Source organism: Myotis davidii, unplaced genomic scaffold (assembly GCF_000327345.1).
Source record: "Myotis davidii unplaced genomic scaffold, ASM32734v1 scaffold26, whole genome shotgun sequence".
NCBI classification, from domain to species: Eukaryota; Metazoa; Chordata; class Mammalia; order Chiroptera; family Vespertilionidae; genus Myotis; species Myotis davidii.
The window spans coordinates 3,383,635-3,394,135 of record NW_006299245.1 but is presented as its reverse complement, the minus strand read 5'-3'; the positions used below and the strand labels follow the sequence as shown (position 1 = coordinate 3,394,135).

At 36.8% G+C, this 10,501-nt stretch overlaps 1 pseudogene; it reads left to right on the top strand.

Moving 5' to 3' along the window:
• LOC102772918 overlaps positions 1-623 on the top strand; it is an 8,173-nt pseudogene extending 7,550 nt beyond the window's left edge.
• Positions 624-10,501: the final 9,878 nt, after the last annotated feature.

The window sequence follows — 10,501 nt, the reverse complement described above, 5'->3', positions numbered from 1 at the left end:
ACAAATGAGAGTAAACACTCTACAAACTGAAAAAAGAAAAAAAAGAGAAAAGGATGCTGTAATTCACAATGAAGTAGTTGTAGTTATTTTTTTTTTGGGGGGGGTGTTAAAGATCATGAACCACTACTACTCCAGAAAAATTATCACAATTATAACAATATTAGAGTGTTCATGGACCATGCTCATGGAACTCCCGGGTGGGGGGCGGGGGGAGGGGGCTAAGGGCAGGCTAGGAAAGGTCAATGGGGGGAAAAAGAGAAGCATATGTAATACTTTCAACAATAATGATTTAAAATAATAAAATAAATTTTTAAAAAAGCTTTTCCATCCTAGTCCTCCGAGACAGGTTACAGAACTATGACTATTAGAAGCATCTTGTGTTAAGAGATAAAATGCACCACTAAAAATTATGACAGGAATGTCAGCTCAATATTTTAAAAATTTTAAATAAAATTATAAAATAAAACCTCCACTAGTTAAATGCATGATGACTTTGAACTTGTAATTGTTGAAGAAGGTCATCAAAAGGATATGACCACCTGTTGACTCATGAGCTGGACTCTGGCAATTGGAGGCTCTTTATTGCCCACTGTTACCACAGTGGGGATCATATTCAGGAATAGTCTTGAGAGAGCAATGTGCTGTTACGACCATATGGATGATATATTCAACTGAACCCAGTGAAGGCCTCGATATAAACTTTTAAGGTCCTGGCAGGTGGGGGTGGCGTTCTACTCGTCTTGTGGTCACCCAAGACAAGCCTGGTATAAAGTTCCCTTGGTTATTAAACCTGACACCTACCATATGGAGTTTCTCAGTCTCTCCTTACCTTCTGTGTAGGGAGAACAGTTTCCACTGGGAAGCTCCTGAGGGTGCAAATCAACAGTAATAAGTAATAGGAAAAATAGTAAATTAAAACATGGAAGAGTGTTTATCCTCTGTATTAAGATGGTACTAGGGTAAAGCAAGCCAGACACCTAGGGAGCAAACTGTAAAGAGGTGCTCACTCTCTGAGTCATGGAGTGCAGAGTCAATACCTGAGAACAAGTATGCCCTTAAATTTTACCACCTAGGTGCCTCACTTGCCTTGCCTTAGTCCCAGTCCTGTTTTCCATCAATCAAAGAAATTCAAATTACAGCTGATTGCCAGTCTCTCAGTTGGTTCCCTATTATCTGCTCCTCCTAATATTCATGCTTTTGTGTATGGCATCCTATATAATAAAAGCCTACTATGCTAAGTGTTCGGTTGTCTGGTCATCCGTTCAACCAATCAAAGCGTAATATGCTATGATATGCTAGGGCCTCTCAACCTCTTGCTATGACATGTACTGACCACCAGGGGGCAGTCAACCAGTTTCTATGATGTGCACTGACCACCAGGGGGAAGATGCTCCTACCAGTAAGTGAGCTTGCTGCTGGTTCCAAACCATCAGGACTGAATGAGATGGGCCGGACACACCTTGGAGCCCTCCCCTGGACCCTCCCCGGCTGGCCAACCTCTTGTGTCCCTCCCTGGCCCTGATTGTACACTGGTGAGGTCCCTCTGCCTGGCCTGCACCCCTTTGCAATCTGGGACCCCTTGGGGGATGTCAGAGAGCCAGTTTCAGTCCAATCCCACAGACCAGGCAGGGGAACCCCACTGGTGCACGAATTCGTGCACCGAGCCTCTAGTTCATAAATGTAAGGCATTCTGTGTGACCATAGAATATGTCTGAAGTGATAGTATGTGACATTTTGTTTACTGAATTTCTCTCTCTTCTGGGAGAAGCTCTCACTCATTCTTTTGACATTTTGTAAGATGCAAAAGTCCAAGGGATAAGGGACTGAGGCCTCCTGCCAACAGCCATGAAAATAAGCCTGTTGGGCACAGATTTTTCAGCCCTAGTCAAGCCTTCAGGTGACTGTGCCTTGCCAACAGTTTAAGTAAAACCTATCAGGAAAACCTGAGCCAGAACAATTCAATCCAGCTACTCCTGAATTCCTGACTTACAGATTTGAAATAATAAATGCTTATTGTTTTAAGCCATTTGTTATGCAGCAGTAACTAACACAGCCACAGACTTGAGGAATTTTATCATTTGTACCTTAAGAAAAGGAATTCTGTGTTAGTAATATAGTCTTCTCATGGTGGTTAAAAACACAGACTCTGGAGCCAAACTGTCACAATTTGAATTGTGGATCAGTCATTTGTTAGTTGTGTGACCTTGGAAAAATTACTGAACCTATTTGTGTTTTAGTTGTTCATCTATAAAAGGAAAATAATAGCACCTATATACTACAGGGTTGATGGAAGAATGAGGATGAATATATGCAAAATATATAAAAAATAAATACCCTAAAACATTATTATTCTTAACTACTTTTGTCTGTGCTTATTTCTCACATAGATACATGTATTATTGTTAACAATGAGTGCCGTGCAGCTTTCCTTGTGTGCGAACGAACATGTCTCATTCATGTCTGAAACAATAATTCCTGGGAGTAGATGTGTACGGCTCCTGAAATGATATTTTGTTCCTTTAGAGCAGGATAAATGATATTTTAGGTGGGGAAACTAATTTTCTGGGTTATGTAGCCAGAAAAAGTGTCCTCTTAGTTTTTAACATTTTATTTTATGGTTATTTTCTTCTTGTCATATCAGAGGTGCTCCAAGTTTCAGCAGCTTGGGTTAAATTTTTGCAGGCCTCCTACAATAAAAATTTGAAAAGGTTTTATTGTCCAAATGTTGCATGCCTGCAACATGTTGGCACTACCCTATAAATGAATCTTTTATTCTTTTGCATTGGAAGTGTGTCTCTGTGTGTTTGTGTGTTTGACCTACATGCATTCTTCCCTGTTTAAAGCAATGTTCTTACTGCTCTGCAGACATCATCTAGCCTGAGCTAGAGGTTACCATGGTGATATGGCCATACAGGATAACTTCAAGACTACATCTTGCTGAGTTGTTTTCAGGGAGAAATGAGGACGGTTGTCTTTTGCTGATAGACTCTACTTAAACTTGAACTTTCCTGCCATTTCTTCCAAGAATAATTAAAGAGCCCTTTGGAAATAGATTGGTGGTGGATATCCAGGCTGGCTGTTTTCAAAAGTGTAAAGTTGGTAGTATTTATCTTTGCAGTTCCCTTTTCTGCAATCTTTTCCCCAATAACATCATCCTTCTTTTTCTCTAGGCACTTGACCTTATGTTACCTTAAACCTTCCCAACAAAGAATAAACTCATCTGATAAACTTATCCACACTGATTAATTTAAAAAATGATGTGACTATATTAGAGTGACATTATTTATACTCACCTCACAAGTTAAAACTGTGGATAGAGTTACATTGTAGGGTTTTTGAAAAAAATAATTAAAGAAAAAACCACACACATGTTGTAGAAATCTCTGCAGTTAGAAATATACAATGAACTCTTTATTTTAAACTTAAAACTATAAAAAACATTTAATTAGCTTTCAAATAAGTCTCATAATGTGTCAATTTCTACCCAAAATAACAGAGGTTGTTTTTTTTTATTTTTTTCCTTTTGTCTCAGAGTGAAAATTCTCCTGAAAATGACTTTGATTTAGTTATGTTTTTAATGAACACCAGTTAAATTTTGTTTTTATTTTTCTTGAATTTTATGAAATAGTTTTTCAGACTGTGCCAAAATATTGTTACCAGATTATATATTTAGTTGGGCAACAAAATCTTCAAAAAATGTAATTACACTTCAACATTGAAGAAAACAAAACCATTGGTATTCAGTTGGTATTTAAAGCCATGGTTTGTATACCATTAAGTAGAAATATTTGTGAGAATATTGAGAAGTTGATGAAAGAGGGCCTTGAAGCACTTCAATGCTTAGAGGTTCAAAAAAAGAGAAAGGATCATAAAAATGATAGTGTGGTGAGAGGACAGAGGAAAGAATGAGATAGGTAAAAGGACTGAAGAGTTAAGTAAATGTGGAAAAAGGACAGCAGAATAGTTTAGACAAGACGAGAAAGGGGTGCATTGGATTTGGTTTCATGGAAGTTATTGGTGATTTTGACTTAAACAATATTAATGGAGTGGGGAAAAAGCTTGACTAGGGTAAGTTTACCTATGAAAACAATGAAAAGATCACATAGTATGTAGGAGGTGATGACAACAGTAATAGAATGAAAATACCCATCATTTAACACAGTGGTTCTCAACCTTCCTAATGCCATGGCCCTTTAATACAGTTCCTCATGTTGTGGTGGCCTCCTAATTTCATTGTTACAAATTGAACATAATTAAAGCATAGTGATTAATCACAAAAACAATATGTAATTATAAATGTGTTTTCCGATGGTCTTAGGCGACCCCTGTGAAAGGATCATTCGATCCCCAAAGGGGTCGCGGCCCACAGGTTGAGAACCGCTGATTTAACGGGTGTTAGCTTTATGCATGGCATTTTGCTAAGCACTTTTTAGGTATTATTTTATTAAATGCTTGCAACAACACTTTGAAAGCCACATTATTACCGTAGTTTAGAGATAAAAAATTTAATTTGAGACCTAGAGAATTAAGTGACTTGCTAAGGTCACAATGCTTTATCACAAGCAAAATATTTGTAACATTGGTGTTAACCTAAAGAATTAAAGGAGGAAAATAGTTATTGTGCATATTATTTTCCATATATTTTTGCTTTTTAATTAAGGCAGTAGTTCACATATGTTAAGTTTGGTTTTTAGTTTATTAGCATAACTGGATCACAAGAAAGTGATAATCAGATTAGTACTACAAAAAATTGATGGCTGCAAAATGTGATATTTTTGATTTTTCAGTCTTAAAATCCAAACCTGGAGGACTCTAAAATGTATTTGTGTCAAAAGTTTCAGATATAATAAATGCATTTCAGACTGAGAAATTATAAAAATTCATTTGTTATTTAAATTGTACCCCTAAATGTGACAGTGAAATACCTAGAATGATCCATAGTTCATGATTTAATATCCTTAAAATCAACCTGTATAATTTTAGGTGAACAGATTCTATTTTTAGATACATTTGTAATTTAAAAATGTATCTAAAAATAGAAGTGTGCTATGATAAGTTAATAATTTGTATTGTGCAAATTAATAGAAAATAATTAGCTACTTAATTGTCATTACACTAAAATAATTTCAGAAAGGTTAAGCATTTAAATGTGAAAACTTAAACACATAAGGAAATCTGGTATCTTTTAAAAAATAATTGCATGGGAGTGGCCTTTCTAGCATGACAGAAAATAAAGAAAGCACTGAATGTTTTGACTACACAAAATAAAAGAAAGAATAGCACCACACAGAGGTTAAAACATGGGGAATATGTATATAGCATATACGAAAAAGAAATGTATGATATCTATATGAATAGTTTCTACAAACAAATAGAAGATTAATGAGGATAGAGTGCACTAGAGCTGTGTGGGGAGAGTCTGGAGTTAGTGGCTCTGGGGAGAGAGCTGAAGGATCAGCTGCCAGAATCTTGTGCTGAGACATTCCACCATACTGCAGAAGCCATCTTTCTCAGATACAGCATTCCTCTCCAGTGGCATCAGCCTGGGGGAAAGCAGTAGCGCTACCCATTGGAATTCCTCTCACCCCACCCTGTGGAGCTTAAGTCCTGCTGAGGAGGATAGCCAAGGCTTTTTAAGTGACTGAGCCTAATTGACAGCCTGCAGGCAGAGGTGGATCTCTAGGTGCTTTGAGATTTTTGTAATACATTAAAAAGATCATACACCATGATCGAGTGGGATTTATTCGGGGATGCAAGATTGGTACAATATCAGCAAAACAATAAATGTGGCACACTACATAAACAAAATGAAGGATAAAACCACATGTCATATCAATAGGTGCAGAAAAAGCATTTGATAAAATCCAGCACCCATCTACATATATAAAAGGCTAAGTGACCATCCGACTGTCCGACCATCTGACCAGCGGTACAGATGACACACATTGACCACCAGGGGGCAGAGACTCAACACAGGAGCTGCCAAGCTGCAGTGACTTGGAGACAAGGCAGGGATGGCAGCTTTCACCACTCTTATTCATCAAAATACTGGAAGTCCTAGCCACAGCAATCAGACAAGAAGAAGAAATAAAAGGCATCCAAATTGGAAAGGAAGAAGTAAAACTGTTACTATTAGCAGATGGCATGATACTGTATGTAGAGAACCCTAAAGATTCCACCAAAAAAAACCCTACTAGAACTGATTAATGAAGTCAGTAAAGTAGCAGTTTTTTTAATCAAGAAAGGGTGTTAGATTTTGTCAAATGCTTTTTCTGTATTGATTCATTTGATTGTGATTTTTGTCTTTCAATTTGTTTATGTGATGTATCACATTTATTGATTTGTGGATATTGTACTACCCTTGCATTTTTGGTATAAGTCCCACTTAGTTGTGATGTATGATCTTTCTAATGTAATGTTGGATCCGATTTGCTAGAATTTTGTTGAGGAGTTTAGCATCTATGTTCATCAAGGATATTGGCCTGTTGTTCTCTTTCTCTGTGGTGTTTTCATCTGGTTTTGGGATTAGGGTAATGTTGGCTTTAGAAAGAGCTTGGAAGTGCTCCTTCCTCTTGAATTTTTTGGAATAGCCTGAGGAGGATAGGTTTTAGTTCTTCTTTGAATGTTTGGAAGAACTCCCCTGTAAAGCCGTCCAGTCCAGGGCTTTTGTTTGCTGGAAGATTTTTGATTGCTGTTTCAATTTCTTTAGTAATTATTGGCCTATTCATGGACATTTCTTGTAACAATATTTTTTCTGATGTATCTCCTTGGGTTAGGGACACAAAAGAAAAAATAAACAAATGGGACTACATCAAACAAAAGAGGTTTTGCACAACAAAGAAAACCATCAGCAAAATAAAAAGAAAATGCACTGAATGGGAGAACATATTTGCTGATTCATCTGATAAGTGATTAATACCCAAAATTTAAAAAGAACTTATAAAACTTAACACCAATGAAACAAACAATCCAATTTAAAAATAGGCAAAGGACCTTAATAGACACTTCTCCAAAGAGGATGTACAGATGGTCAATATACATATGAAAAGATATTCAAACTCACAAATCATCTCAGAAATGCAAATTATAACCACAATGAGATATCACCTTAGACCTGTCAGAATAGCTGTCACCTATAATAATAAAAGCATAATATGCTAATTAGCCCAGACGTCCTTCTGGATGAAGCCGGGGCTGCAAGGGAAGCCCGGGTTCCGGGTGTCAGAGGGAAGCCAGTGCCAGCAGCCAGGGGAAGGAAGGCCTACTCTTGCATGAATTTCGTGCATCGATCCTCTAGTCAATAAAAAAAAAGACAAGTGTTGGTGAGGATGTGGAGAAAAGGGAACCCTTGAGCACTATTGGTGGAAATGCAAATTGGTGCAGGCACTGTGGAAAACACTTTGGAGTTACCTCAAAAAATTAAAAATGAAACTGCCTTATCACCCAGCATTTCCAATTCTGGGAATATATCCAAAGAAACCAGAAACACGAAATAAAAAGATTATATGCACTTATATTCTATTGAGAGAGGAGTACAATAAAGAAATACGTAATATAATTTGCTGTTTCTTTGGGTCCTCTAGAAAGTAGACATAGAAAGGATGTAGTAGTGAAGAAGTTTATTGGGGACTAATGCCTGTAAAAGAACAAGAGAGAAGGGGGGGTTGGACCGTGATGCGGCACCCGACAATATCTCTACCTGTCCAGTGAAGCACTCCAGAGCAGAAATTGTCATTAGGATAGGTGAGGTTCTTGTATTGACACATTGCTTAGCCATTGGCTGAGGTTTATCAGCCAATGGAAAGAGTTATCAGGGAGGAGTTATCACCTGTGCTTACAGTTGAGGCAGGCCCTGGAGGCATTAATTAAAGCTAGAGAGCCTCTTAGCCCCACACCTCACTTCTAGGCAACGGAAGGAAGGTATGAGAGGGGCATCTCTTCATCCACATTTTTTTAAAGTTAAAAATAAGAAGAATAAGTAATGTGGAAAGTTTATTTACAATAGGCTGATGGAGAAGGCCATGAATAAGAACTTAAATAAGCAGAAACAGGGAAGTTAGCCTCAATCCATTTGAGAATCTGGGTAAGGATATACCAGGAAAGGGAATAATTTGTGAGTTGGTGCTATGAGAGCATGTAAATAACCCAGTGTGACTGAAGTGAAGGAAGTTAGCACAAAGAGGTAGGAGATGAGATTGTGAAGATAGGCTGAGAATATAAATAGAAACATAAGGCCATGATTAGGATGTTTTTCTGAGTATCATGGAAGTGTTTGAACAAGAGAATATACCATGACCTGATTTACATTTTTATAAGTCACATTAGAGAACTGTGGTTTGCACTAGGGTATTAGTGGTGCAAGGTGTTCAAAGAGGTAGAATTCAAGTTTATATTTAAACCTTGGCTTTCTGTTGGGTTCAGTGTGGGAGATGAGTAAAGAGAGAAGTCAAGGATGACTTCTGGACTTGTGGCTTGAGGAAATGTGAATGGAAGGAAAGAATGGGGGCTAAACAGGTTGTGGTCCTGATGGGGAGATAAAGAGTTGTTTTGGATATGCTAAATTTAAGGCATGTATTAGATTTCTAATTGACAGGTAAATAGTTTAAGAAGAGAATCACAAAGAGCAGAGGAGCAGTAGAGTAGAGATTGAATTTAGGAGTCATTAGAATATAAATGAAATTTATAGGAAAAAATATTGTATGAGATCAACTATGGAAATGAGTGTAAATAGAAAAGCCTACTTCTAATTAAGTCCCAAGGCAGTCACAATTCAAAAGGAGAGATAGAGAGGAAGAGGTGGTAAAAGAGACAGAGAAGGAACAGTTAGACTCATAAGAACACCAGGATATGATATCCTGGAAAGCCAACTATTAAAAAGAAAAGGAGGGGCAATGATCAACTATATCAAATGTTACTGAGAGGTCAAATAAGACGAGAACTGGGTGTTGACTTTTGGAAATGATAACGATGAACTTGAAAGGAGCACTCTCATAGCAGTAGCAGGGGGAAAAGCCTTGTTTGAAATCAGGAAAAGAAAATTGGAGTCTGAAAAAAGAGAAGCAATGCAAAATTGTGTGTGCACATGTGTGTGCGTACATTTTATTCCTACAAGGAATTTTTTTTAAAGGCACTAAACATTGTGTTCTTTGGACTACATTTATTTCTCTTTCAGATGAGAGATCTGAAATATACTTGAGGTGAGTTAGTGAAGCCAGTTAAATTGTACTGTAACAGTTTTAGAATATAGGTAGTGCTAAACTCTTTATAAATACTGTGCTTGGATAAAAAGAGTTGAATAAATTTTGTTAATGCAAAAGTTTTCACCTTGGATATAAAGAGCTAAATATATCATTATAAATTATAGTATAAACTCTTTTGTTTGGAGCAGCATTCCATTTACATTTCTGCATTGATAATTAAACAAGTAGAGAAAAAATTAATTGGTAGTTAAGTTATAATAATTGTGGGCTCATACATACTATTATTATTATTACTAGAGGACCTGTGCATGGGTTCATGCATTGGTGGGATCCCTTAAACCCACTCTCCGACATCCACCGAGGGGTCCTGGATTGCGAGAGTGTGCATTTGTAAGATCTGGATTGTATATAAATCTTTGGTTAATCTCTTCCTGCCCTCCTACTTGCCCCCTTCTCTCTGAGATTCATCAGTCTGTTCCATGTTTCCATGCCTGTGGTTTCCGCTCCTGCATTGAGTGTCTGCCCCCTGGTTGCCAATGTGCATCATAGTTACCGGTCAGCAGGTTGAATGGTCGGCCGGTCGCTTAGGCTTTTATATATATAGATATGGTTTCCACATACATTATCTCATTTAGTATCAAAAATGGTCCTGTGGATGTCCTTTATAGATGAGAAAACTGAGGCTCTGAGCTGCAGGTAATTTTCTTAAAATCACATAGCTAGTTTCAGACATGGAATTTGATTGAGAGTCTGCCATTAGGTTCTTGCTTACTTGCTTACTGTTGTGCAATGCTACTTCTTGATTTAAAATTACCAAACAACTTAGAAGAGGCAATCATTTTGGCCCTGTATGATACCAATCAAAACTTTTAAAAACTTCAGAATGAATTACAACTCAATAATTAAAGATCTAGGAATTACACATGTAAATTAACGTCAATTATTTTGTTGTTTGTTTTCCTAGACAGAGTACTTGGTTAAATAATTATGACAGTTGACCTAATGAGTAGAAGTGAATATCATATTAAAAATATCTTCTTTTAAGTTTTTAGGTTTTGTATATGTTCATAGTACAGAAATGTACATGAAATTTATTTTTAAATTTATTTTTCAATTACAGTTGACATACAATATTATATTCATTTCAGGTGTGCAACATAGTTATTATATATTTACATACTTTATGAAGTGATCACCCCAAAAAATCTAATACCCATCTGAGACCATACTTGATACTTCTTTTGTATAGAAATTAAATTGTATAGCTTTTAACATCTTTAAGACCAATATACATACATATA